The following is a 15,135-nucleotide window of genomic DNA, read 5'->3' as shown; positions in this document are numbered from 1 at the left end:
AAAAATTGACTGAAATATGAAATAAATCAGATAGATCAGAAAACACACATCATTGTATACAATAATGCACCAAATGATAAAAGAAGCAACCCAAATCAGCATTTGCAGAGACAGAATTATTAAATCAATGATGCTGGTACAGCAGCAGCAATAGCAACAGCAACAACACACTGTTACCTCACAATGCTGAAACAATGTAGTTAGGAAGGCATATGGAAAAAGATTTGTCACACAATTAGAGAGATGCATTTTTAAGAGTTTCTTTTAAAATATATATATAAATTTGTTTTTGTGGACAAATTCTCACCAAATAATTTTTTATGAGAATATGCAATGCTCAAAAATATTCAGTAAAATAAGTACACTCTTACACTGCTGGTGGAAGGCTAGTATGCAGAGTTTAAAAACATTGTCAGCAAGTTTTAAGCAGCCTAAGAATATTTGTACATTTTAATGTAATAATTCAACCTCTAAGAATGTACTCTAAGAAAACTGTAGAAATGAAGAAAGCTATGCATTGAAAATGGGGTTTATAAGCAAAAAGATTGAACACAATCTAAACAGTTAATCAACAAGTAGTGGTTGTAATAGATGGTCTGGTTATATTGCACTATTACACAGCCATCGAAATCTACTCATAAGTAATTTTTAATTAGTTGTACACAATTATTCTCCTTTTGTTCCCCACCTTCCTGATCCAGTACCTTCCGTTCCCTTCTCTGACCTGTTTTCTGGCAGGCTGACTACCTCAGGCTGCATCCTATGGTTTCCCTGCCTTCTGGGCTTTCAATTGGCTTTGGCCTATAAGGGTCACTGGCAGGAGATCAAAGGGTACAAAGGGGGAGAGATCAGTGGATTTTTTCCTGATCCCTCTCTGCTATTGGACAGCTTCTCCAGCAGAACCTGTGTCTCTTTAAAGCCACAGTTGCCATGAAGCTGCCCTTTCTTAGCCACATCAGTTCCTACTGAGTTTCCAAAAAACAGTATGTCCTTTTTTTGCCTCTTGGGCCCTATAACTTCCTGTAGTTGCTGGCATCGGATACCCAACAACCCTCATTTGTTCCTGATCTCCAACCACAATTCCATGTGGAATCCCTTCACGAAAGTTTCTTCATTTAAACTTTCTTAGGGAATTTCATAACCAGACTGAGATGTGTGTGAATTTCTTAATTTTAAGACTGCATTGTCTGTATGACCTAGTATGAAAAGATATCCAAAATCTTGTAGAGAAACAATGAACATGTAAAGAAAAATTGATTCTGAAAATTACGAATAAGAAAGACATATTCCCTTTATCTATTTCCTGCTTTCTAAATATTTTTACAATAAACACATATTTCTTTATGATAAAGTAGTAACTCTAAAAATTAGGTAAACACATTTTATATGTATTTCTCATGTTAAAAAGTACATTAAGTTGCCTTTTTAATGATTTTCAACTGATCTTCAATTATTCAGTATTCTTTTATAGAAACATACCTAGTTTTTTGCCCACATCAGGATAAACATCTTTCCAAAAATTGTTCTTACCTCTTACTTGCAACTGAGATCTTTCTATTCTTGAAAGGAGATGATGTGAGACCCAATTTTGTTCCTACTTTTTAAGGGATAGAAACTTTAGTATCTTTGTTTTAAAATTTCAACTTTTGTAGATATGGGTTTATCCAGGTTTGTTATATGGGTATATTGCACCCAGGTAGTGAGCTTAGTATCCAAGAGGTAGTTTTTCAACCCACACTCCTCCAGTAGGCCCCAGTGTCTCTATTTCCCATGTTTATGTCCATGTGTGCTCAATGTTTAGTTCCCACTTGTAAGTGAGAAATGCAGTATTTGGTTTTCTGTTCCTGCATGAATTTACTTAGGATTATGGCCTCTAGCTCCACCTATGTTGCTGCAAAGGACATGATTTTATTCTTTCTAATGACTATGTAGTATCCCATGGTGTATATGTACCACATTTTCTTTATGCAATCCAACTTTAGTATCTTGCCAGTAAAAATATTTTCATCAAGCATAATTGGGGCAAACTTTCCTCTACTTTAATTTTCTTTGTGTGTACAGAGTTCAATTAATGTACTTCTGGCATTTTTTTAAATTTACTTTCTCCCTGAGAAGATAGAATGACTTTTCTGATTGGAAAGGTGAGAAGAACAAAATCTTCCTCACCTTCCTGTTTTCTGTTGATACCAGCCTCCAACAGAGACCATTAGCCCTCCCTTGTCTTTTCATGCTACAAGTTGTGCCAGAGTCTGTTGAGAGGAGACCTGCCCCATGTCCAGAGTTTTCCACAACTGGATGAAATCTTTCTAATTCTGGGATTCAGGTAGCAAGCCCATTCTGCTAATGGACCTAAAGCCACGTTACCCTTCTTGGCATCTGGCAGGGATAAGGATTATATTTTGGTTCATATATTTACTCTTTTGTTTTATGGCTCAAATAATTTAACAATAACTTGAGAAAGAGGAATGATATTTTTTGGTGGCCTCCTCAGAAACCCTAATAATTCATGATTCTTTCACAATCATAGGTACACATGGATAATTTTTACTCAGTAATAAAGCATTATTGTTAGTTCAAGTTTTGGTGTCCATAGCCCTAATTTTCAAGGCCAGAGGGCATCATACTATTCCTAAATGGCCCACAGTAATTTCTTGGAGAATGCAGCAGGTCAAACAACAAAGAAAGCAGAGTGCAGCTCTTTTGGGGCTCTGGAATGTCTATACATCAGGACCATAAATGCGATTATTGAGTTATACATAGGACTTTCCTTTCCTCATATCCTTTTTGCTCTATAATGCCAAAAAATAAAATGGGCAAAATAAGTATCGGGGACTTTTATTACTCTCCTTAAAACTTTAGTTTTTACATGTCTCAGTGATGCAGCATTACAAATTAGGCAATGAGACCATCCTACTCTAACGGATATTTCTTCTTAATATTAAGATAGTATATTAGAAGCACTGTTGCATTTCTAGTTTGCTATATCTTAAGCATTAGCCATTCACATAATTTTGTAGTCTTTTATTAGTAATTCTATTAATTCCACTAGAATAGATCTTCACTTCATGAGTCATTGTGCACTCAACTTTTTTCTTAAATAAAATAATTTTAATGGAATAATTATATGTCAGTTTATATATTATCATTAAAGCTGTAATTTAATGTTATATTCACTGTGTAATCTGTTAATAAAAAATATTATGAAGGTAAGTAATTAATTCATTTCTTTTAGACTCCATGAAAAATTGATATGTTTTGTTGACAATTTGCCAACAAGGGGTCAATTAGCCTGGGACACTCTTCACACCATATGGTGAACCATAATCATTCTACTTGTTTGAGAAAAATAAAATGAAATAAAACATTAATTAGTTCTACAAAACCTATTCAGTACTTACCACGTGTCAAGCACTGCACTTGTTACTCTGCCATCTTAGAGTATAGAAGGAAAGATGTATATTAATTGAATAATCACAGAAATAATTGTTTAATTAAAAACTGTGAAAGATATCATAAATAAAAGTATATAATACATCCAGGGATGGCAGGTAAATGTAGGAAACATTGGTCGATAGCATAATGATCCTTTTGCCCCACAGCTAATAAAAAATTTCAGCCTCTAAAATTTACCTTTTGCATGTAAGTTAAACCACCACATGAAGTTACAATATTTATAATCAACTATTTCTCTAAAATTCATCAAAGGACAGTAACTTGGAGAAAACTTTGTTTTCAATGCTGCATGCTTTGTGACCCAAAAATCAGAATACCTGAACTCCATTTCTGAACCTCCCTGAATTCCTACAGGGGACTTAGGTAAGTAACTTTACCTCTATGGGCTTCTGTTGCTTTGCATGCAAAATGAAGGTGTTGGATCAGGTCACCTCAAAGACTACACCAAGCTAAAGAATTTCTTGTTCTAAAACCTGAGAGACATACTCTCAATTACTATAAAGTAAGCCTATACCTGTAGAGGTTACCTGTCATACAGAAGCTACAGGAATATTGGCATTAAATTTTGATGAAGGATCCCTTTAGTCCTTTACCAAAATAATCCATAACTGTGTAGAACTAATACATGAAATGAAAATAGAATTTGCTTTGGCTTTGAATATAGCAACTGATTATCCTGAAATGTAGTTTCCCAAGGGTATGTCTATTCCCTAATGGAAGTTGGTATGGAATATACTAAAAAAATTACTAGAAGACAAATTAATCTGTATAAGGTAGTAGCCACCTCAGAAAGCTTTTCTCTTTGCTCAATATAATGTAAGTCCACCTGCTATACACATTTCTAGAAATGCTCCATTTCTCCCAAACACACAGAGCATTGATAATTACCTGCTTAATAGTGTCTTTCTTCTCCACCAGACACAATATCCCATTTACTGCTGTATGATTTAGTTTTTGTTACAGTAACAAAAAATCAAACTTCTGGGAGTCTTAGAATAACAAATTTATTTCTTGTTAAGATTTTATGTCAACCCAACATTCAGCTGGCTTGACTAATTATGACACCAGACTTCTGGTTGAGTTCAGATCTTCTCCACATAGTTTTCATTCTGGAACTAAGACTACAGAAACAGTGATTGCATGAGGAATGGTATTTTGGCAAATGGCAATAATGCAAGAGGAAAGAGAAACTCATGACACTTCTTAAGCCTCATTTAAGAATAATCACACTGTCTCGTCTTCACACATTTCACTAGTCAAAGCAATCCCATGAACAAGCCCAAAATCAATGAGGGTGAAATATATTCTGCCCATTCTGCTGGGGACAGGAATATAATCTGTTGAACAGTAATAAAGCCTAGAATAGCTGCCCTTCACACACTGTGGTACATGGTACATAGTGGATGCCTACTTTTTTTTTTTTTTTTTGAAGAATTTATAAAATTTGATAACATGTCATTTATTTTCCATGGTCATTTGTCTGTCTTTGAAATATAAATGTTCTTTTCCCCTCGTATGACAATAGTAATAGATAACCTTAATTTTTCCCCAATTCAGCATAGATCGGGGAAGAGTTTACCATTATATCTCCAGTTCCTAGTTCAGTAGCTTTCACATAATCAATGTTCAATAAATATTTTTAGATAAATGAATAAATAATGACTCCATTAGCCAAATATTATCTACTTTTTTAAACAAATAAAATAAAGCTAAGGTTGAGATCTAGTAAGTGATTAATCCTAGGGCACTCTAGCATCACTTTCTATATAAATCTAGTGAGTCATTACGCCCTTTTGTGAACTCTATTTAAAATTTATGATATGCTGGTTGGAAATAGTTTTCGAAGTTAAATATGCCCTACTGAGATTACAAGGGCATCATGAAAATAGCCTTTTAGGCCTATAAATTTCATCCTCATGCTTTAAGGATGGTTGTCACTATCTTAAAAATTAATATTTAATATCTTATGGGAGTATTGTACTTTGATGTGTTAGTCTTTACTGTTCATTAAAAATACTTTCCATGTACCTATTAGGCTCAAGCTTTTGTTTGGTATACAAAAAAAATTAAAAAAAAAAACAGTTTCTGTTTTTCAAGGTTTGTTATCTGGTTGAGCAGATATGTTATGTTTTGAAATAGCTACAGCAATATCTGATGAGCACAAAATGAGGAAAACAATACTATTGGAATTCAGAGAAGAGAGAGAACTTCCCACAAGTGCAATCAGGAAAATCTCATGGAAGAAGTAGGATTTGAGTGAACCTTAGAAAATGAGTATGATTTTCGTAACTGAATTAGAGAGGGAGGGTATTTCAGGGAGAAAATATAATAAATATAAAAGGTAAAAGCTATAATCAAGCAATATTTAGAAAGCCAGAGTAAAAGCTACATTAGTCCCCTGCTTACATTCCAACAGCCCCAGGGGATGGCTGAAAATTTGAATGGTACCCAACTCTATATATACTATGTTTCTTCCTATATCTTCATATCTTTAATAAAATTTAATTTACATATTAGGCACAGTAAGAGATAGCAACAATAACTAATAATAAAATTGGACAATTATAACAACATACTAAAATAAAAGTTGTGGCAACATGGTCTTTCTCTTTCTCAAAATATTTTATTGTACTGTAGATCTTTACAACATCAGCAAATGATATTTTTCCTTTCCGTATTAAGTCAAGAGCTTTTACCTTTTTACTTAAAGGAAGAAGTTGATGGCTTCTCTTTGGCATATCTGAATTTCCAGCATCACTACTCTTGCACTTTGGAGCCCCTTTTAAGTAAAATAAGGGTTATTTAAATACAAACATAGTAACACTGATCTGATAACTGAGACAGCTACTAAGTGACTGATAGGTGGGTAGGGTACACAGCATGAATATGTTGGACAAGTGTTCATGGCCTAGGCAAGTCAGAGCAGGACAGCGTGAGATTTTATCATGCTATTTAGGATAGCCGCAATTTGAAACTTCTATGCAATATTTTTAGACAATGGTTGACTGCGGGGTAATTGAAACTATGGAAACAAGAATTGTAGATAAGGAGGGACTACTGTATATGTAGGAAAATAACTATATATAAGGCTTGGTAACTAGATAGAGAACATACTGTGGATGAAGACATAAAATGGTGAACTAAGCAATCTCAATTTATTGTTGTGAGCATTGTAGAGTTATTAAAATTTTTTACTAGAGAAGATATCATAGTGAAAGTATACTTTTAGGATAATTAATTTGGCAGTAGTACAAATAATGGATTTGAGAAGTATCATATAGGCAATTTAGGAGAATTTTTTCAATTATCAAGGCATGAAATAATTACTTCTAAATGAAGGTGGATGACTGTGGTGCTGTAAAGGACAACATACTGAGTACCAAGTCAAATGCACTGCAGTGAAAACAAAGAGCAGCCTGGTCAGGGTTTATTTAGTTCATGGCCCCAGAATTCTGATCAGGGAAGACTAGGACCAGAATAATAAAAAAAATCAAGTTGGATTAAAGGCTGGAATCTGAAAATGAAATAAAGATCAAGGTCACTGATTACCACAGATACGGGCGTGATTCCCAAAGGCAAACAAATTCAGGAGACACAGTTCATAGGCAGGATATGAGTATCAGTAGCCAAACCAATAGACTGTCAAGATTGTAGATTTTAGAATAGAGAGGGCATAAATTCATTTATAACACAGCTAGTGTTGAACAAAATGTATTAAGTGAGTATATTGGACCAAATGTTGGCCCTAACTAAGATAATTTTTCTCATTATGTAGTAGGGACAATTCAAAGTGGTGTTTGCAGAAACAATGGAATAGTCGTGTTTTCTTATTGTCACACATTTCACATTGAACATAGACAGTCCATAAATCTGAGCACCGGTACTGGAAGCAGAAGGAACAAGGGAATGAGGAATTACTTCAGGGAGGTGAAACTTAAAACGTTTGTATTACAACTTAATTCATGAATTTCTATCCAGTGATAAATAGTTTGCATGTTTTTTGGCAGCCAGTCATTTTTTTAATCAAAGAAAGATTTGGTCCATATTCTAAAGCATATTCAGATTATGCAATTTTGAATTTTTTCATTCTTAATGTAGAAATGTTTTCTGTTGTAAGATCTCTAACATGACCAAATATATCAATAAGTCTAGAAGACACACAGAGAAATAAAGAGAAGAGTGGGTTAGGGGAGGGTGTGGGGGATGCAGGAAGAAAATATGTGTGTGTATGTGTGTGTGTGTGTGTGTGTGTAAGGGGCAGTCTTTTAAACTAAGTCAAACAAGTCATTAACAATACAAATGTAAGAGAAGCACAATATGCAGGTATAAAGAAAATGTCCGTAAGATATATTTCCTTCTCAGAAGGATACTCCCAAAATTATTTGCATTGCTTCTGGATTAGGTAGGATATCACCAAATAGAATATTATCAAGTGATAAAAATTCTTTGTAAATTGTTTTCATCCATAAGCATGTTGATTGTTATATGATTCATAACTCTAATATACAGAAGCCTGGCTTCTGTGTCACTGAGGGGAGATTTTAGATGCAGCACTGTGCCTTTGTTCCTTAAAAACTGTCAGCAGATACTGAAGAAAATAATATGTGCTCTATTTGCCTTTAGGTACCAGGATACCAAAAATAAGATTCCTTCTTGTGTGTAAACTGAAATTTCTCTATGTGAGAGATCCAACAGCTTAAGGGTTCAGTGGCAAGAGAAACCATTGATTATTAATTGATCACAGAACTACCCAAAAAGCAAAATGTAGCTATGGCAGTAGATTTCAAATATATGAACAACACCAGATACCTAATTCAACTAAAAGCAGCACAGTACATCTGTAGTCACCATCAACACATCTCTATCCCTTTCTGAATTGTAACTTTTACTCACCTATCCACTCTCAACACCCACCCATTCTCCAAAATAACCTTTTGCTTGCGATCATCTCTACTGTTTTTTCTGTCAAGTTTTTGATTCTGTAATCTTTTCCACTTTGATCTTGCTTCTCGTCTTGTTTTTTCAACTGTGTACAGTGTTCTTATTAAGAGTGGATGGGGATGTGTTATGCATATAACATGAGCTTGTGTGTAAGAAAGAAATTTAGGAAAGGTACAAATTCCAAGACTGAGTTGTTGTTTTCTTTCATCTCCACCTCCATCTCGAAGCCCACCAGCAGCAGCGTATTGCCCCACAAATAGGAGCCAATGTACTGAGTATGGAATGGTAAATTAAAAGAGAAAAACCTAATAAGCTCTGCCTCTCTGAAACTGCCATCTCTTAAAATAATCATGTGAGTCTGAATCTCCTGTGGAACATATTAAAAATATAGATTGGGATCTACCCCCACAGAGATTCTGATTAAGTGGGTCTGGTGTAAAGGCCAGAAATGTAAATTTTTAACACACTCCCCAGGTGATCCTGATGCATGGTCTGCATACTGCAATCATCATTCTAAAAATGAGAGGAATAAATACTTCTCTGTCCTAATTTGACTAACAATGAGTACTTGATGGCAGGATTCACAGTGATGGAGACTTGGAATAAAGGTCTAGGTAGTCATAAAGCCCAAGAAGAAATCAGGTCAAAGTTTGACCTCAGCCTTTAGGAATTTGGGTTTCTTAAAAGGTACAAGAAAAAATAGATTTAGATACTGGGTATGGTGACTCACACCTATAATCCCAGTTCTTTGGGAGCCAGAGCTGGGAGGATCACTTGAGTCCAGGAATTCAAGATGAGTCTGGGCAGCATAGCAAGACCTCATCTCAAAAAAAAAAAAGTAGATTTAGATTATGACAGCTAAAAAAAAAAAACACCTCACATTACTTTTAGGTTCCTACCAAATACACTGAAATACATTAGCTCCCATTCATTCCATTTCCAGTCCACACCTGCCCACTCTTCCAGCTCTTTCACTATTTTTACCATTTACTACTCTAGCAGCTCTTTAAAACCTAATATATTGATTACTTTTTTCCCCATGTCTGTAAGACTCTACTAGCTTTACAGTCTTCCCATAGCTGCCTAACCAGAGTCTTTCCTTTCACAAGCCTATTGTCAACACACTCAAGTACGTTTCACTGTTGCCCACACCATTTGTTTCCCTAAAACCCCTAAACAAAGATGAACCCAACTCTGGTGCCTACTTCTCTGCTGTACTGAACACCACTAAACAAAAACCACACAATCATACATACTGATGCTCCTGCAATATATGATCTTTCCCCTCAACTGGGCTTTTAACCCCATAGCAATTATTTTACATATTTCTGGTCAACTTTGTATCTTCTTCCTTTCAGTAGCTATCCCAAATCTTTATCAGTTTGGTTGAAGGCCTGATATGGTTAGGCTTTGTGTCCTCACCCAAATCTCATATTGAATTATTATCCCCATGTGAGGGAGAAACCTGGTGGCAGGTGATTGGATAATGGGGGCAGATTCCCTTATGCTGTTCTCATGATAGTGAGCTAGTTCTCACGAGATATGCTGGTTTTATATGTGTTTGACAAGTTCCTCCTTCGCCCACTCTTTCTCTTGCCACCTTGTAGAGAATGTGCCTGCTTCCCCTTCCACCATGTTTGTAAGTTTCCTGAGGCCTCCTCAGCCATGCAGAACTGTGAGTCAATTAAACCTCTTTTCTTTATAAATTACCCAGTCCCAGGTATTTATAGCGGTGTGCAAATGGACTAATACAAGGCCCCATTAATTTTCTCAGCACATAAAGTAAAATTCATCACATAAAAGCTACTTTAACTCTCCATCTCCCTACACATAAATGTCTGTGTCTACATCTCTAGTCAAACACTTATACCTGTAATCACAGCTGTGTTCATACTTTCCAATTACCTCCATTCCAGAAAAAATAAATGCTTCTCTACAAAGCTAATGGATTTATCCCATATTCCCTAATATTTTTTTCCTTTGATTTTATCTCTTTCATCCTTATCAACCTCTCTTTCTCCATTGTTCTTTCCCCTTAATATCTTCATGGCTGTTGCATATTAAAACAAAAGTCCTCACCAAATTTATATCAATCCCTAAGACAACGCCTTATTTCCCTTACTATTTGTTGAAAAAACTCACAAAATAATAATTTAAGCTCTCTACTTTTCACATCTTCCATTTATTATTTAACCCCCCAAGTTCTGCTTGTTTCCTATTCACATTGACCTTGATAAGGAGCTTATCTTTCATTTTGTTGCCTCTTTAATAGAGTTGTGAGCATGACATTTAGAGTTCGACTATTCCCACTGATTACCAACTATGTAGCCTATATGACTTTAATTCTTTCCTCATGTAAAAGAAAGATGATAATAATATATATTTCATAAGGTGGTTGTAAGAATTACATGACAAAATACGTTATAAAGTGCTTTGCAACATAGTGTCTGACCAACAGTAAGGTGATGCAGCAAATGGTGGGTAGTGTGGTGTTGATTCATGTGTTACATAGTTGTTATTGTTATAATTACTATTACTATCTTAACTCTTCCTTAGCTCATTTTTTCCCACATGAATGCTTTAATGTGTTCGTTAAAATGAAGATTCTTGGGTCTCATCATAAGTGTAACAAATTATAATCTTTTGAGTAGATCCTAGTAATATGTATTTGAAGAAGTTCCTTGAGTGATTCTTTTGCACACTGAAGTTGGAGATCCATGGACTTATCCCCATTTGTTAAGGACCTTGGAATCAGATGGGCCTGAGATCAAGTTTAGAGATAAAGCCTTGAGTAAATTACTTCTTTCTTATTAGGTTGGTGCAAAAGTAATTGAGGTTTTGGCCACTTTTTTTAAGTAATGTGGAAAACCACAATTACTTTTCTACCAACCTAATAGGTTTAGTTGTCATGTCTATAAGAACAGCTTAGTACCATCAACTACATAGGGTTATCAGGAAGATAAAATTAGATGGTATTTATAAATATGAACTATAATGTATTTTCTGTAGGCCATTCACCAAATATTTACCATACTTCCCATTTTCATCTTCAGGCATAAGGTAAAAACAATACTGATGCACTATAGAAAGCAAATCCTATCACACCAGTTTATCTAACCCTAGGGTGTATCTGTGTATGTCTTCTCCAAAGATATAGCTTTAGTTGCCTTAGTTACTGAGTGGTCCAGTAAGTATGACAGTAAATTAGAAGTCAATGGACCAGGAAAAAACTATAAACATGACAATAACTTAGAACCAATAGACCATAAAAAATGGAATGAAGTTAGCGTGTCAAATATTATAAAATGCATTTAAGGAGAACATTTTGGCAGGTAGGTTTCATCTAACAATGAACGTTGTTCATGCATGTATTGAAAATCTACAGTGTGATCAGCATTATGCTTCCTAATATGGGAAATTCACAGGAAATTCCAAATATGACCTCTGTCTCCAACGACATGATATTTAATTGAGTTATAAAAACAAAAAAACACATGAAAATTTAGGATACAAATTTAAACCATATTTTTATTGAATTAAAATATAGTCAACACAATGTGTAAGATTGTATTATTAGCTAGAAGTGATTGAGAGGAATGCAAATTCCTTAAATATCTTAGAAACAAGTTGTCAAGAATGATATCTGTACAGCTAATATAAGAGGTAACCCAGGGAGGAGGAGGAAAGGAATTACAGAGAGTGGGTTAATATGGAACTAGTCCCTTTCAAGTTTCATTATGAGAATTTCTGTAGTAAAGCCCTTTTAAATTGTCTCCTACTTTTATTGTTTCATTGTTCTAGGGTGTGTGTATGATTAAATTGTATGATAAAGTACTAAATTAAGAACCTAAATTTCTCTTTCCTGTGATGAAAGAGAAAAAGCATTGTGGAAGTCTAGAGAAGTGCTCATGATGAATTTGGGAGAAGAAAATGAAGACAGTTGTGTTTGGGGCAGTCTTCACTGGAAGAAATATATAGGTTAGATTTGAAAGGAAGAGACTTTTAAACTAGTTGGCTATTATTACAGTAATAAAGTGTGGAATGAGACCTTAAGTCAGGCTTGGATAGCTGAAACAAAGACAGTATTGCCCTCGAGCAAAGTAAACATCAGCAAAGGAACATGGTTAAGAATGTATATGGCATGTCCAGGGAATAATGAAAAGCTAGCAGGGCTTCAGTAACTACCCAAAGTCATGTTAGGCAGGGAGGATGTGACTGGACCTTGGAGAGACTAAGGAGCCTGGCAAGGGGTGAAGATTTTGTTCTATTGAAGTAGGATGGGTTTTCTTTAATGGTCAAAAAACAATGGATAATAAATAGGATCCTATTAGTCATACTGATTCATTCAATAACTAGCCACTGGCAATTAACATAGTCAAAGAAAAATGCTAGGCATTGTAGGAAATAAAATTGATTAAGACATAGTACACTGCTCTCAACACCATTCGAAAATTAGGGCATAAGGTAACAAAAATAATTATAATCACAGTGGAATATAAATGCCAGACAGTAAATACATGATAATAATATGAAGGAAGTAGTTAGCCTATGAATGGTGGTAATTCATGATATTTAGCTGGGACCTTGAAGGATAGGTGTTATATAGGTAAAGATAAGAAGAGAGGATTTCTGAGAGGAAAATAGTGCAAGCAAAGGCTATTCATTTCAGCAAATATTGAATGCTTACTGTGTGCCAGGTCCTGGACTTTATACTGGTATATGAAGACTTATCACAGTCTCTGCCCTTAAGAGCTTAACACAGAAGAGCAGAGTGCGAGTTCTCAGGGATACTTGGAGAGTTCCATTCAGCTAGAGCATGCATATAGGAGGGAGTAATGGAGTGAAGCTGGAAAAATAACTTGAACCAATATTAGTGAGAGTCTTAAATGCCAGCACAATATATACTAAATTCTCCTGGGTATGGAAATCATTGAAGTCTGTTGTTACAGTTTTTATCAGAAGGCATTGAAGACAATTATGTTTGGGGCAGTTTTTGCTGGAAGAAATGTATAGGATAGATTTGAAACAAACAGACTTTTAAACTAGGTGGCTATTATTACAGTAATAAAGTATGGAATGATAATAGCCTGGGAGAGCTGATGACATAAGAGTAATTGTAAAAACTCATATGTATCAAGAATATGTTAATGCTTTAATCATTTGCTAAGGGGTTATGCAAATCCTCTCGCTTACTCCTCACGATATCTCTTCAAGAAGAGTGCTGTAATTATTCCCCATCGACAGAGGAGTAAACTGAGCACAAAGACATTTTAAAAACTTTCCCATGTTTTACAACTAGTAAATGATGAAACTAGATTCAAGCACAGGCAGCCTCCAAAGACTGCTTTTTAACCACTGGCTATAGTGTCAAAAACAGCTATAAATTTTGAACTCATATGTCTAAATAAAAAAAAAGCTCAATTAACAAATACAAAGAAGTTTAAATACTTTTTTCACTTAAAAACTTTGTCAGCTAAAAAAATATATACCATTCTTTTTCCAAATTACCCTCACTGAAAGGTTTAGTGGTTTTCAAATTCAGTAACAGAATTTTAACAGCAGAATGTATCTCAGAGAATATCTCAAACCTCACAACTTTACAGAAGAGGGCATTGAGACCACGACTAAGGGAATGACCAAAGTAAAAGAGCTAGCTAGGGGTAGAACTCACATTAAAATCCATATCTGCTGTTTTCTGGTCACTATAGTATAGCACTCTGATTTTATCATATCATATTTCTATTCTGTTTTTCATAGCAAGCATGGAAAATCACAATACTGAGTCATAAAGGGAGAGATTTTTACTTATCAGTTACAGAAAGATGCGTGAATGGTTACATATCTACGAACTAAAAAATCACAACAGTTAGTGTATTAACAATTATGCCCATTATCCATTTTAGCAGTTTTGACACATGAATTCATCTTCCACGGTGGATTTTCGAATAATGATGTTAAATTGTTCTGCTTCCATATTGTAACAAATCCTTGGTGAGAAGATAGATCTGTGTACTACTTGTTACCTTGCAGTGATGAATAAGTATCAGCGTGTTTTTTTGAGGGAGGAAAAGGGTCCACCAGAGGGTGTTATGCACTGTTGTCTTATATGCACATCTTTCCAGGAGAATTTCAACCTATCTTCTTTGATCATTACTAGGTGGTTTCCCTTTGCAGCACCAGAGTCCATCACTGGTAATGAAAGCATAACCAGACCAATTTGCTCTCATTTATTTTATGACTCATTGCCAGACTCAGAAACAAAGAACAAAAGGAAGCGTATCCTTTTTTGTGCCTTTGAAATTGAATGAAATATCAATGAAATATCTTCATTACATTATGTAAGAAAATGTCCTACATTGATATGGGACCAAAATAACTTACACACCTCTATGGCTTCGAACGTAGTGGAACGTGCCAAGAGGACCACAATATGAAAAGAATGAACACACTGAAAGGCTCAGAAAGCAATGGGTTTTCTGTCAGGAACAAGAGAAATCCAAATAACTGAGAATATTTTGTCACTTATTTCCCCATAATCCTACCTAGCCACAAGAGAAAACAAAAATAAAAAGAATTCAGAAGTAAGAATAAAAATATATCAGCCATTGAGGTTGGAAAGTGAAGCTTGATTCATTTTGAATTCATTGTCCTAATGTATGAGCAATTGATTGAAGACGAATGCATAGATAGCAGTTAATATCACTGCTAAGAGGAAGACAGAGAAAGATAAAAGAAACATGG

Source organism: Macaca nemestrina, chromosome 5 (genome assembly GCF_043159975.1).
Source record: "Macaca nemestrina isolate mMacNem1 chromosome 5, mMacNem.hap1, whole genome shotgun sequence".
Taxonomy (NCBI): domain Eukaryota; kingdom Metazoa; phylum Chordata; class Mammalia; order Primates; family Cercopithecidae; genus Macaca; species Macaca nemestrina.
Note: the sequence above shows the minus strand (reverse complement) of the source record.